This window comes from Vipera ursinii, assembly GCF_947247035.1.
Source record: "Vipera ursinii genome assembly, chromosome: 11".
Taxonomy (NCBI): Eukaryota; Metazoa; Chordata; class Lepidosauria; order Squamata; family Viperidae; genus Vipera; species Vipera ursinii.
The window spans coordinates 4,301,931-4,317,958 of record NC_139524.1 but is presented as its reverse complement, the minus strand read 5'-3'; the positions used below and the strand labels follow the sequence as shown (position 1 = coordinate 4,317,958).

General features: G+C 41.9%; 1 protein-coding gene across 1 annotated transcript in view; it reads right to left on the bottom strand.

Annotated features, from left to right (window-relative positions):
- Window positions 1-13,121, bottom strand: part of MEGF11 (multiple EGF like domains 11) — a gene marked incomplete at its 3' end in the record, with an annotated part of 406,009 nt that extends 392,888 nt beyond the window's left edge. The window contains 1 exon segment of the mRNA XM_083371343.1: window positions 13,057-13,121.
- Window positions 13,122-16,028: the final 2,907 nt, after the last annotated feature.

Genomic DNA, 16,028 nt, shown 5'->3' with positions numbered 1-16,028 from the left:
TGGTGATTACTGGACCCCAGGACTTCGCACCGTCATAAATACATGCCAGTTGCAAAGCGTCCTAATTTTGATCACGTGACCATAGGATGCTGCAGCGGTCATAAGGCTGAAAAACGGCCACAAGACACATCTTTCAGTGCCGTGGTAACGTTGAATGGCCACTAAACAAATGGCTCTAAGTCGAGGACAACCTTCACATGGGTGCAGGCCCAAAGAGGCAGAATCTTGATTGTGAAGTTTTGATCATGAATATAAGATTACGGAGAACTCCCCCGTTGCTCCCCAAGGACCGCCCTGTGGTGGATGGAGCTGTAATGGGTACATCAGAGTTCCCCAACCTCTCTGGCTTTGCGGACCGGGGGTGGGGGGGAGGAGGAGAGGGGATGCTTCTGTGCGAGAGGCAGGCTAGCGGTCCTGTGCAGCTCTATTTGCACAAGTGGCAGGCACGCACGCCCCTTGCGCAAATGGAGCCAATGCACAAATGCTCGCCCGCTGAGCATGCAAGCGGGGATACACCTGTGCCTGCCACTTCTTGGTGTACATTGTTCGGGATTCCACATCTTTTCCACCTGGGGGAATAAAATCTTTAAATGGGGGGGGTGTTCCTTGGTGTTCTCTGAGCTTTGTTGTTTTCTTGCAGACGTTTCATTTCCCAAAGTAGGTAACATCATCAGTGCAGTGCTTGTCCTGTCCAGTGTCTTGCCCCCAAAAATTGCCAGCGAAACCAACAGCAAACAGCGCAAAGAATCTCTAAGATCACCCCACCAAGACTGACAGGGCAAGATAGTAGAATGTAAGCTGACAGCAAACCCCACTCCTTACCAGCTCTGATGATGTTACCTACTTTGGGAAATGAAACGTCTGCAAGAAAACCACCAAGCTCAGAAAGCAGCAAGGACCCCACAGTTCAACCTTGAGCTATAAATATTCTCCTTTATTAGAATCTTTAATATATATATATATACACTGCAAACACAATTTCATTTCACGGCAACCCTGAGCTACAAACATTCTCCTTTATTAATTTAATTAGGGGCAAAATGAAGGTGTCAGTTTCATTTCCTCTGTTTCCCACTTCTGTGAATCTTTCAAATTCAGTGTTTCCCACTTTTGCAGAAGTGCTGAGTCTGTCTTCTCAGATTAAAAAGCAACAACTGCACTACAGGTACGTATTTCAATACCTTTCTCCAAAGGTGCCCTTTTGTTTGTAGATTTGTTGATAGATTTATATTACAGGCATTTCTATATCACTCGACTCCAAAAATGTGTCCAAGCTTAATTAAACACAATACACATCTGAAAACCGCTTCACCTTAGAACATATTTTGTCCTATATCTTCATGAATATGTCCCTTTCTGTGCAGATTGCTCCCTAATGACATATTTTTAATTAGTAAATTGCACTGTAAAATTTGGAAAGTGGGAATGGCTTTTTTTTTTATACTTCTATTACGTCACTGCAGGTGAACAGCTGTGTTAGTCTTTAGCACCAAAACTCAAAATGATTTGGGTAGCATTTTTTCTAACCGACCCATTTTAATCAGCCTAAATAAGAAATAAGAACATGTGTTAGTTGGAAAAGATACTCCCACACTTTTTCTGATTTTTTTACAATTTTGGTATTGGTTCAAAAATGCTAAATGGATTTTGATTGGAAGATAGACCTATTCTGGAGAGTGAATCTATTATATTTAATTAAACCACAGTTGATAAGACATGGCATAAAGAAACAAACATGGATATTTGATCTATTTACAACAGGGATGTTAAACTGCTGGCCCGTGGGCCGGTTGCATCATGCGGAGGCCATGCCCACCCCAGATCCTGCAATACATTGCGATACATCACGTGACACGGTTTGACACCCGTGATTTAAAACTTTTGGGATGACTTGGGATAGATAAGATGCTGTGGTAAATTTTCTACGAGTGGACTATAGTAACTGTTAACAAGAGAGTTTTGAAACTTTAATTTTTTTTGTTTTAGTATTATTGTTCTTACTGTTATCTACTTTGTTACTAATATAACATATAGAAGAGAGGTCCATAATTTGCAAACAGATTTAGTAATTTAAAAATTTGGGGAGGGCCTGTTTCGCAAGGGGTGGGAACTAATATATGTATTAACTAATATATGTATTAATCAATACTCAGCTAGAGGCGGTAACATGTAATATATTTGTGTGGTGTTGTTTTGATGCACCTTTTTTAATGTTTTGATTGTTTTGTGTTTCTTGTCTTGTTTTTTGTTTTGTTTTGTTATCTGTGGGATTTTTTGTTTGGAGTTTTGAATTTTGTATTTTAACCTTGTCTTGAATAAAATATAGAAGAAAAAAATGCTAAAGGAGAAACTTTCAGATTCCAAGAATAACTAAACCAGGGGTAGGCAACCCGGCTCTTTTATGACTCGTGGACTTCAACTCCCAGAATTCCTGAGCCAGCATGGCTCAGCTTGGAAACCTCTCCCTTTCCCCTCAGCATAGCTGACTCAGGAATTCTGGGAGTTGAAGTCCACGAGTCATAAAAAAGCCGAGGTTGCCTACCCCTGAACTAAAGAAATCTCTTCCCCAGCCATAAAATTCTCTGGTCAATGTTGGCAGCAGAAGCACTAAACTCGGGTCTGAGAGGGTTGGGAAAAACAGAATAAAAGAAATGAAAGGCAAATCTGGAGACCGCACGTTTCTCGTTCCTGCTTTTCAATAACGATAATAATAAAAAAAGGCAGGACATGCATGCATTGGCAATGAAAATAGAAAATTTAAACCTCTAAAAACCAATGTACTTAAATTGCCTCAGTAAATGAAAACAATCTAAAAAAGAATGTTCAGCATTCCAGGGACTCTGGATAGCAACTGCCTCATTTTGAAAGAAGGGAATGAATACAGATTGGCCCCCATTTCCAACTAGCAAAATTTCTGTTGCTAAACAAGGCAGTAATTAATGAGTTAATGAGTTTTGCCCCATTTTACGATCTTTCTTGACAAGTTGTTAAGTGAAGCACTGCAGTTGTTAAGCTAGTAGCATGGTTGTTAAGTGAAACTGGCTTCCCCAATGACTTTGCTTGTTACAAAAGGGGATCACGTGACCCCAGGATACTGTCAACAGTACATGCCAGATGCCAAGTGTCCGAATGTTGATCACGTGACCATGGAGGATGACGCAACAGTCATAAGTGTGGAAAAAACAATCATAAATCTCTTTCGGTGCCATTGTAACGTTGAGCAGCCGCTAAACGAATGGCTAAAAGTTGAGGACCACCTCTAGAGGAGAAGATGTAGATTTTGGCTTTTCAGTTCTGAAGTTGCAAGACAACCCTTACCAAGCCAGGCAACCACCACCACCACCACCCCAAAAAATACCCTCAAGTGCTGAAAGGTTTTTGAGAAGGGAGATAAAAGGAGCTTTCCAGGGTAGACAGATTGACACAGCATCGTGTCCTCAATTACAGCAAGCAAACCATAAAAGCAAGACACAAAGCTTATTTCCAGATGCTTGTCACAGTTGTTTGCCCAAGAAAGTAACTCAGACTATGAGCTCATGAAGGCCTCCTACAGACAAATTATCTCACAACCAACAGTTTGCTTCAAACTGACCAAAAAGGATGTTGAGACCTTAGAATGAGTGCAGAGAAGGGCAATACAGATTATAAGGAGTCTTAAGGGTAAATCCTATGATGAACCCTTGAGACCGAGGTCTTCAAACTTGGCCCTTTTATGACTTGTGGACTTCAACTCCCAGAATTCCTCAGCCAGCCAGCTCAGGAATTCTGGGAGTTGAAGTCCACGAGTCATAAAAGAGCCAAGGTTGCCTACCCCTCGTCTAGTCTAATGAAGAGAAGGACTAGTGGCAATAGTAGTCTTCCATTATTTGATGGGCTGTCACAGAGACGAGGAGATTGACCTGTTCTCCAAAGCACCTGAGGACAGGACATGAACTAACAGGTGGAAGACTATTAAAGAGAGATCCAGCCTAGAAATAAGGAGAAATGAGAACAATTAATGAGTGGAACGGCTCATCTCCAGAAGTTACGGGGTGCTCCACCGCTGGAGGTTTTTAAGAAGAGACTGGACAGTCATTTGTCTGATATGGTAGAGGGTCTCCTACTTGAGCAGGGTCAGACTAGAAGATCTCCAAGGTCCATTCTATGTTTCATGTTCTATGATCAATGCTAGGAAAAACTGTATTTACTTTCACTAGTTCATTTCAAAAATCACATAAGGGTCTACAAGGAGAGGTACAGCAGTACAAATGGAATTAAAATGCTGTTTGTTAAATATCTCCAAACAGATAATTATAAAATTATGAGTAATTTAGGTACCTCTCACAATTACAAATACTTTGATAAATTCTTATCTCTTAAGTTAATACACAAAAATACATACATTCAAAACAATAAAATAAGCTACGTTCTTAACTAACTGACATACAAATTGGGATCAATGACCAGTAATCAAACGTTTCAGGTTTTTCCTTCCTATGTCACATTTCTACAGGCTTCCCAAATGGTAAAATTCAGATTTTACTATGAATGTCTCATTTTCCAGTTTTGAACCAATTAATGAATTAAAATTAATTCTTCAAAAATTACATCTCAATGCAAAAAATGTTGCATATATTTGCAAAAATAATTCTAAACATGTAATTACATTGGGCAGAGTTACTTGCAAAACCATGTGCCTTAGGCCAATATGTAAACAAAAATGCAAATGTGTCAAAAATGTATAAAAATACACTTGCATTCTAAAGTGATTTTTAACAGGCACACAAAGCAGATGAATAAAACTTAGCGGGTTAAAAAAAAAGTAAAACAATAGTCATGTTTTGAATGGACAATTTCATTCTTGTTTTTTGTTTCTGAATTTCTAACTCCCTTAAAGATCCTCCCTTGTAAGAAGCAAGATAAAAATAATTTCAAGAATTAAAAAGTCAATAGAAAGAAGCTAAAAACAATACTTTTGCCAAAAAGGTGAAACAGAGAAACTAAAAGCTGCAACTTCTCAAAATATGAGAAACTAGGAGAAGTTTTAAAAACAACAACAACACAGATCTGGTCCTCCTGCGTACTGAATCTGGAGCAAATGTCTCCACAATATGGAACGAAAAAAGAGGTCGGAAGATACAGGAAAGGAACTTTGGAAAAATAAGCAATTTTCATTAAAAGGTAGAGAAGAATAAAAATGAAATTAAATGCCTTCAAAATATTTTTTTCCCCACACCCCAAAAATAAAAACAAACATTGGATATTCTACCTCTGGGGTCTCTTCAGTTTTACTTGGATACCAAAAAAAGCTAATTTAAAAGCACATGTTATCGCCCAATATTAAATATAATTTCCCTGCCTAGTCAGATTTTTCAACCACTTCATTTTTATGATATGGAAGCAAGTAATGGCAGTGTGTATCTGTACTGTATGCCTGTACATAACACCCACACAAACACACACACACACACAAATCTATCTATCTATCTATCTATCTATCTATCTATCTATCTATCTATCTATCTCTCTATCTCTATCTCTATCTCTATCTCTATCTCTATATCTGTCGATCAGAAGGTCGGCAGTTTGGCGGGTCAAATCCCGAGTGCCGCATAGCAGAGTGAGCGCCTGTTACACGTCCCAGCTTCTGCCAACCTAGCAGTTCGAAAGCAAGTAAAAATGCAAGTAGAAAAATAGGGACCACTATGGTGGGAAGGCATCAGCGTTCCGTGCGCCTTTGGCATCTAGTCATGCCGGCCACATGACCACGGAGACGTCCTCAGACAAGCGCTGGCTCTTCGGCTTTGAGTCAGAAACGACTAGCACGCATGTGCGGGGGAACCTTTACCTTTACCTTTACCTTATTATCGCCCAATATTAAATATAATTTCCCTGCCTAGTCAGATTTTTCAACCACTTCATTTTTATGATATGGAAGCAAGTAATGGCAGTGTGTATCTGTACTGTATGCCTGTACATAACACCCACACAAACACCCACGCACACACAAATCTATCTATCTATCTATCGATATATCAATATATCGATATAGATATATATAGATATACACACACACATACATTCATACACATACACATACACACACATATATAATCAGTCTCTGGGGTCTCATTTTTTTTTTACTTTGTCTCATTTATACACAGAAGAAGCTATTTTAATCTAAGATAATTTGTAGCAGAAATTAGCTGGTAATTGAGAACCATAAATTGTGAGCTAAGCAGTGGATGTCCACTTTCCCCCATCTGCAACACTGCTCATCTCCTCTTACCAGCTGGGTGCAAAACAGAGTAGAACAGGGCATTTTCTGAGGGGGCCAGGATTATAGTATGGTGCCAGGTGACCACAGCACTCAGTGCACAACTGGTCACACTCAGCCCCAGCTTGTCTAATGGTGCTGCTGTTGCAGGGCTAACATTAGGAGAGATTCCTTATGCGAGTTATCTACCAGCCTGCACGAACACTTCCTGGCTATCCAAAGGCACGACCCACTATCCCTCGTGTCCATCCACAAAGAGACAGAAGGACACAAGTTTCATCCAGCCGGGACCACAGTTGTAACCCAAGTGAAATCAAGGGGAGAAAGAGGATCCCTTGAAGCCTGATTCTCCACCAATAAGTCAATAAACAGATGCATTGACATCGACCCAATCTACCAACTGCTGAGAATGAAAGAACTACTTTAACCGCTGCCCCGAAGGCAGCATTTAAAACGAACAAACAGGCACCCCACCACACAGCAACAAAAATCACAACCCCCCACAAGAAACCAGACCACGTCTCGACAACAAGAGCCAGCCAACCAAACAACCCGAAACCAGACTATGACTCAGAGGCAAACAAACAAACGCCATTTATATCCCACAGACGATGCTTAAACACCAAAGACCATAGTCCATCCCAGCAACAACAACCAGCCAATCAAACAGCTCGAAACCAGACCGCGACTCAGAAACATCCAGACAAATAACACCCACACCAACTTATATCACACAAAAAGGTATTTAAAGGCCAGTGCTCTGACAGACGAGCACAAATCAAAGCGCACTGATGATGTCCCCCCGAATGGAGACAAAACATTTGCAGCCAAATTGCCAAGCTTGGAAATCAAACCAACAGCCTATTCCTTATACAAGTATTTGTCAACCTTAGGAGCTTGAAGATGTATGGATTTCAACTCCCAGAATTCCCTAGCCAGCAAAGCTGTCCACACATCTTCAGGCTGCCAAGGTTGGCAAACACTCCTTTATGCATTTAGCATTTAGCTGTAGAGAAAGAGAAATACAAGGAAGGAAGGAAGAGAGGGAAGGAGGGAGGGAGGGAGGGAGGGAAGGAAGGAAGGAAGGAAGGAAGGAAGGAAGGAAGGAAGGAAGGAAGGAAGGAAGGAAGGAAGGAAGGAAGGAAGGCAACAATAAATTAAATCAATAAAAACAAACATAACCAAAGCAAGTCAACTCAAGGAGGCCATTTTCTTTAATAAGCATTCAGTGAAAAACATCCAGCATTCTTGTTTGTCTCAGGAAGAGCATTTCCCCCCCCCCCCCGCCGCTCCCAAGATGTTGCCCTGAGTCAGGACCCCAACTGACTGGAACCTTGGCACCTGAGACCAACAAGAAAGAAAATTCACATTTCTCCTACCTCAAGTTTAATCTCCAAGCAATAAAAAAAAATCTGTCTGCTCCCTGGAAAGCTGCTGATTGCATGCAGCTGTCCTGAACAGCATGGAAAGAGGCCTGAGAAAGAAGTTGCGAAGTTTACTGATTGTTGCCCAGGAAACATTTTAACCCTTTAATTCCCTGATATTTGTTGCTATCAATATTATCCAACAGTGTTGGCTATCAATATCCAACTGTATTGTATCAATATGAGCCCTGAATAAAGTCATCTTGTTATTATTATTAATTATAATTTCATCCTATTTCTCTTCCAATTGTCACCACTGACTGGCAAATGACATTAAAAAATGCACAATTGATTCCATTCGTTGGATATTGTTCTGTACCAGCCTGCTACCGGCCCTGCAGAAAAGGCAGGGACAACCCCTTTACAAACGGCAAGAGGCTGGAATTAAGCCTGCCAAATTTATTAAGATAAAACAGAGCAAAACAAGACACCAACCATGAAACAGGAGCTATGAAACAGGAACTAATCAAGCGGTTGCCTTCAGCAAACCAGCCCTCCCACACATTCCCCTTAAATACAGTTCAGGGCGTGGCTTCTCTCTGCCTCCTTCCGAGGTGCCCCATTGCCTTCCTCTGTTTACTCCTGATTGACTGCCTCCTGCGTCAGGCGTCCTTGAACAGGGCCAGCTGTGGGTCATCTTCATCCACGCTGTCAGGCTCACACAGCTGGGTCTCCGTGGTGACCAGGTGGGAGGGGCCTGGCTGAGGGCTCTCATCAGCAAGATCTTCAACCCCCTCAGCAAGGTCTTCAACACCCCCCTCCTCCTCTGAGTCATCCGACCCAACTGCCGAACCCACAGGCTGACCCTGAATCACAACAGATATGGTCCTTTAGCTAATCAACAAAAGACTAAACTGAATTAGTCTCTAGCACACAGAAGCCTTCTAAAAATATTCTGCAGTCAAGGTTCGGGATTAGTTTCTTCAAAGTCCTAAGACATTAAGAAAACCAACCTGTGCTGGAATTGTGCAACTGGGATGCTGAAGATCCAATATAAGAGAACATTTGTCGCTCAGAGTTGAAATGAGGAGTCCTTGGTGCTCTCCGAGCTTGGATGTTTTCTTGCAGATGTTGCACTACCCAACTAGGTTACATCATCAGTGCCCGAAGGGAGTGGTGCTCGGAAGGAAAGGAGTAAGATGATTTTGGGGTCCTTGTTGCTGTCTGGGCTTGGCTGTTTTCTTGCTGACGTTTCATTACCCAACTAGATAACATCATCAGTGCTGATGGCTAATGAAATGTCTGCCACAAAACAACCACTGCCTCTTTAAGCCCACAAATTGCTCTTTGTCCCTCAGAAAGAAGGTCTCGGTGTTCAGTGGCCTGATTGTTTTGCTTGCTGAGAAATCATTTTTTCTGCCCAAAAGTGCCTGCAAAAGTTCACCTTAAATAGGGTGCTAACCCTCACATTTTTGTTCCGAGACCCTAATTTCTCAGGGTCATAAGGGAAGGAACACCAAAGCAGCATCTATTTAGAGTATCTTTCGTTAACACAGAAAACCCAATCAGCTTGATTATTATTTTATGATCCCATGTGCCACTCTTGACCTCACCCTAACTCAATCTTTTTGACTTGATTTATTACCATCTAAGTATCACAGTCATCTTGGCCTGGGCAGCCAATCAATTCTAGTATTTAATTTTTGTTTTTGCTTGATTGGATCCCCGGGTTGCTGACTTCTTTCACACAAAAATCAATACTGTACTCTTGGACTCAAAATGTACTGTGCCACGGAACTGCAATACAAAATTAAAGGTTTCGTTTCCACTCACATTTGTTCTTGAAATCACTGTGTTATGTGATGAACAGGGAGGGAGGGGGGGAGGAAGGAAGGGAGGAAGGAAGGAAGGAAGGAAGGAAGGAAGGAAGGAAGGAAGGAAGGAAGGAAGGAAGGAAAGAGAACTGGGCCTGGCACATCCATTTAAGTTGGCAAAGGCTTCCTACTCACAGCTTCTACCTACTATTGTAGCAGATGTAATGGGTTCAGGAGACGCCTAAATTGTGTCCCACTTCTTTCCAAGGCAGCACTCTTCCATCCTGAGCAACAGACATTTGTTAATACTGACAATCACTCTTTATTTTATAAATAACCATATAATTAATTTTATAAATGAATGAATGAATGAACGAATGATCTTGCTAAAATCCAGCATGCAATGAAATGTAGTAGTCTGATTCCCAAGAGGGAGGGGCGGATTGAAGAGGAATAACTCCACCCAGATATCATGTGTAATAGTTCTCAGAATATAGTGTGTGGAGTGTGTGCAGAGTGTGTGTGCAGAGTGTGGAGTGCTTGAGTATGGCAAGATCCTGTCTATTGGTGTGAAACAATAAAGAACGTGGCTTGGAAGAATCACCATGTGTCTGTCTTGGGAGGCCTGACAAGCATTAGTCTGTTTCACTCCATCCACTCCATCGCAGCCTCCAAGCACCCACCATACATGTAATCCTCTCTTAACAACTGTTCACTTAGTGACTGCTTGAAGTTACGGCAGACCTCCCCAGAGCTACTTATTACCTGTTTTCAAGGTTCCAATGGCCACAGCCGCCGCCGCCCCCCTCATAGTCACATGATGGCATTTTGGGTGCTTGGCAACCAGCTCGCGTGTAAAGCCATGTGCAGCATCCCACAGTCATGTGTCCATGATTTTCGTGGTTGTTTCCTTCTGACCAAAAAACATCCATTGGGGAAAATATACTGCAATGTTCGCACAGGGAGCACCGCAAGCAGATCACAACATTGGGCAAAGTCATGTGATAGCCCGCTTAATGACCACCACGACTTATGACCACAGTTCTGTGTTCGATTACAGGTAGTCCTCAACTTACAGCAGTTCATTTAGTGACCACTCAAAGTTATAACGGCACTGAAAAAAGTGACATATGACCTTTTTTTGACACTTATGCCCATTGCAGCATCCCCATGGTCACCCCTGGGGTTGTTGAAAACTTTTGAGATGTCCTGAATCCTCGTGATGTATTTGAGTTCAAGACTCTCTCACTCAATTCTTCTTTTAAAGTTTCATTCTTCCAAAATGACCACAAGGTAGTCCTCAACATACAACTGTTTGTTTAGTGACCAGTCAGAGTTACAAAACGTTTTAAAAAGTGACTTATGACCACTTTTCACCCTTATGACCATGGCAGCATCCACGTTATCACATGATCAAAATTCAGACGATCGGCAACTGGCTCCTATTTATGACGGTCGCAGTGTCTCCGGGTCACGTGATCCCCTTTTGCGACCTTCAGACAAGCAAAGTCAATTAGGGAGGAGCCGGATTCACTTAACAGCCTTGTTACTCACTTAGTAACTGCAGTGTTTCACTTAACAACTGTGACAAGAAAGGTTTTTAAATGGGTCAAAATTCACTTAACAAGCGTCTCGCTTAGCAGCAGGAGTTCTGGACTCAGTTGTGGCTGTAAGTCAAGGATTACAGGGCCTATATGACATGAAGGTTCTTTGGATTTTTGAAGAAAGCTAGAATATAAATCTAAGAAATCAAACGGCAGACCCAGGACAAAGACTCATACAAGGACACAGCTGGGGAATTGGGGCTCATATAAAAGGAGAAAGCACACATATATTCAGGCATATATTGAATACTGACACCGTAAGCAGAAATGGCTAAGTCTGGCTCTATCAACCTGTGCATCCCAGGGACCCAGGCCTTCAAACGAGCAAGAAGATAGTGACTGAGATCTGTTCAATGGTCGTACACAATTAGATTGCATTTTGTAATATTGTGATTTATATTCTAAAGCTATATTGAGAAGGGCCTTGGATTTATTTTTAAATACAAAAATGATGCACACTTACCTTAAAAAAATATTTATTTAGCATGTGGCATCTACAGAGGTCACGCAATTAGTGACATAGAATACTAATAAAACACATTATACACACAAACACAAATATATAGTTCAGGAATGTGAATTATCTCAGTGCAGCCACATTAGAAGCAGTTAGATGTTTAGCTATCGAGTTATAACATCTAGCCCATTGCGATTCTATGGCGCCATATTAGGCAGATTTTAGCATGGATTTAACTTAATATTTTAATCTCACATATTGTACTACACATATGTGTTCGTTTAGTGACTGTTTGAAGTTACAGTAGCACTGAAAGAAAGTGACTTATGACTATTTTTCACACTTAACGACCCTTGCAGCATCCCTACAGTCACGTGATCCAAATTCAGATGCTTGGCAACTAACTCATATTTATGACGGTTGCAGTGCCCCGGGATCATGTGATCCCCTTTTGCGACTTTCTGACCAAGTCATTGGAGAAGCCAGATTCACATTTTACTAACACATTGTACTGCAGTAATTAACAATTATGTACTTAACAATTATGGCAAGGAAGGTCGTAAAATGGGGCAAAATTTACTTAACAAATGTCTTGCTTAGCAACAGAAATTTTGGGTTCAATTGAAGTCGCATATATGTATATATGTATATGTATGTATGTATAAAAAAAGGTAAAGGTTCCCCCACACATGTGTGCTAGTCGTTTCCGACTCTAGGGGCCGGTGCTCATCTCCGTTTCAAAGCCGAAGAGCCAGCGCTTGTCCAAGGATGTCTCCGTGGTCATGTGGCCGGCATGACTAGACGCCAAAGGCGCACGGAGCGCTGTTACCTTCCCACCGGAGTGGTCCCTATTTTTCTACTTGCATTTTTACGTGCTTTCGAACTGCTAGGTTGGCAGAAGCTGGGACGAGTAACAGGCGCTCACTCTGTTAGGCGGCACTCGGGATTCGACCCGCCAAACTGCCGACCTTCTGATCGACAAGCTCAGCGTCCTAACCCACTGAGCCACCGCGTCCGTATGTATATGTGTATGTATATGTGTATATACATATATACATATATGTATATACACATATACATACACATACACATATACATATACATACACATACACATACACATACACATATACATATACATATACATATACATACACATACACATACACATACACATATACATATACATATACACATATACACATATACATATATACATACACATATGTATGTATATGTGTATATACATATATACATATACCGTATGTATATGTGTATGTATATGTGTGTATACGTTTGTATGCATGTGTGTGTATATACACATACACACACGCATACATATATACACATATGTATGTATGTATGCATGCATGAGCTGAAGAAGCTTCTTGGATGAGAAGCGAAACGTCTTCAAAGAAAAACAAGAAAGTCCAGCTGCCTCCTGAAAAAGCACCTTTGGGCTAACTATGACCTAGATGACTGAGAATCTCCATAGACATATGTATATATGTATTTGCTGATGCTCTACTTAAACAAAATGAAATAAAGTCACTAAGTCTTACCTTTCCCAGTGGCTGCAAACATTTGGATCATCTGGGTTTAAGGAGAGGCTTGTTTTTAGAAGGAGAGAGAGTACAAAGGCTCTGAAATTCCACCACAAGAGTAGGAAGACCATCTTTGCTGTCTCTGAATAAAGAAAAAAAAGATGTTGGACAAACAGGCCACTGTTTCCTACTAAACCAGCCGGTTTATTTCAAGTTCATGCCTATTTTAGCATTTGAAAGGATGCAGAGGAAAAAAGACCCCCCCAAACCGAATACATTCATCTTCAATTCTATTCATAAGAAGGAAAGAAGGATCCATGACCAAACCAATATATTCAAATATTTAATCCTCTCTTCTCCAGGAATCAACTATTAATAAAGCTACTGATTCTCAAACCCAATGATTGTTAGGCAGTTCCACACTCAGTTTTTAAAATAAAATGCCTTTGACTAGTGGTTGTATTTTATTAATTAACCAGCATTTCTCAACCTCAGCAACTTTAAGATATGTGGACTTCAACTTCCAGAATTCCCCAGCTGGCTAGGGAATTCTGGGAGTTGAAGTCCACATACCTTAAAGTTGCTGAGGTTGAGAAACACTGATTTAGAGGCTTAGTCCTTACTTCTCCTCTCCATATGAACAAATCACCTCAGTGTCCTTAATGGTTTCTCACACATGCTGGCTGGGGAATTCTGGGAGTTGAAGTCCACACACCTTAAAGTTGCTGAGGTTGAGAAACACTGATTTAGAGGCTTAGTCCTTACTTCTCCTCTCCATATGAACAAATCACCTCAGTGTCCTTAATGGTTTCTCACACATGCTGGCTGGGGAATTTTGGGAGTTGAAGTACACACACCTTAAAGTTGCTGAGGTTGAGAAACACTGATTTAGAGGCTTAGTCCTTACTTCTCCTCTCCATATGAACAAATCACCTCAGTGTCCTTAATGGTTTCTCACACATGCTGGCTGGGGAATTCTGGGAGTTGAAGTACACACACCTTAAAGTTGCTGAGGTGAAGAAACATTGAACTAAGCTGCTATATCTCTTGGGGTCTCCTGCTTGTGCAGGGGGTTGGACTAGATAACCTCCAAGGTCCCTTCCAATTCTGTTATTCTTTTACTAAGGTACAAATTGACTGCAGCAAGATTAAACAGCCTCACACCGGAAAAGAGATATTTGCTTACAGTATTGTGTGTAAGAATAAAATTGAAGAATATGCTAAATTAACACTATATATCCATAATACTGTAGAAATTTAGCAACTTTAAGCAGGAATGATTGCCATATGTACAATATATCACAGAGCAAGGCAGTTTAAACATTTGGGGTATATTTTAAATTTTTAGAAATTGAACAGAAACTAACAGCCATTATGAATATTTGATGCAAAGTTCAAATATCACTTCAAAGTAGTTTAACTTTTTCTTTTTGCAGTTGTTAAATATAGCAGTCTTGTTATTTTATCTTTCTTTGTATTTCAATAATTTAACAATAAAACGTATGGATTATAAAAAAAAAACCAAGAGAGACAGGCTGTTCCCTGACACCACTGGATGACATCGCCAGGGCTCGTTGCCTTGGAAGAGTGAGGAAGATTCTCAGGGATGACTCACACCCTGGACGGTATCTCTTTACTCTCCTACCATCCGGTAGGAGATATAGGAATATAGCCAGCCGTACCAACAGGCTGAAGAACAGCTTTTATCCGTGGGCTGTTAGGCTTTTAAATGGGACATAATCTTATGCAGAATTGACTTGGGAGGCCGGTGTGTGGTGTAGTTGGTTCACATAGTGTGGTGCAGTGGCGTAGCGTGGGGGGTGCAGGGGGGGCCGGCCGCACCGGGCGCAACATCTGGGGGGGCGCGCTCGCACTGAGCTGCTCAGGGAGCCCCAAGGGCTGCACAGAGTCGGCTTGGCTCCGCTCTCGAGCTGCTCTTTCTTGCAAAGCGAAACGAGTCCGGCAGGTGAGATGGGCGGCCACATAAACTGAATAAAATAAATAGAAGCGCCCAACTCTCCGCCCAGGCTCAGGCCAACCGCAAGCGCCCCGCAGGCGCCCCGGCAGGCTTGGCCGAGCGAAGACGGACCCGCCGGCCGGCTGGCGTAGCTTCGTGCGCATGCGTGGCTTTATTTAGCGGGGCTCACGTGCGAGCTTGAATGCAGCGGCTCTTGCAGGTCGGAGCCCCGCCCAGCCGCCCTCGAGAGGGACCCGGAAGCATCCTGCATGCGCGCGACTCTTCTTGGAAAGTCTACGCCTCTGCGGGGCGTGTCTTTTCGGCGGTGCCATGACGTCACCGGGTTAGGGGGCGCAAATTGCCCCGGGTGCTGACAACCCACGCTACGCCACTGGTGTGGTGGGATGGAGGGTTTGTTGTCACTGTGTGTTGGGGGGAGGGAGCACAGGGGGAGGCTCAGCTAATCTCAATGTACACATGTTGTACTTTGACAATAAAGGTTTATTATATTTATTATATTATCCAGGGAACAGAACAAGCTAAGCAATTGTAACAGTGCAGAGAAAAAAGAAACCTTTTTGAGCTTCAGTTAAATAAAATCTTCCTTTTCTGACTCTTAAAAAGATCTGAATGTTCCATTGACTGATTGTTGGTCAAATAATAGCCAAGAGCAGGGGTAGGCAACCTTGGCTCTTTTATGACTCGTGGACTTCAACTCCCAGAATTCCTAAGCCAGCATGGCACAGCTTGGAAACCTCTCCCTTTCCCCTCAGCATGGCTGGCTCAGGAATTCTGGGAGTTGAAGTCCACGAGTCATAAAAGAGCCAAAGTTGCCAACCCCGGGTATAGGGTCTCCTGCTTGAGCAGGGGGCTGGACTAGAAGACCTCTAAGATTCCTTCCAGCCATATGATTCTATGTTCTATGCTTAAAACGTGACATAAATCAAAAATTGGCCTATTTTCAGAATAACACTTTTTCTTTCACTGAAAGACATCAGCTTTCATGATACATTGTTTGTTACATGTGAGACAA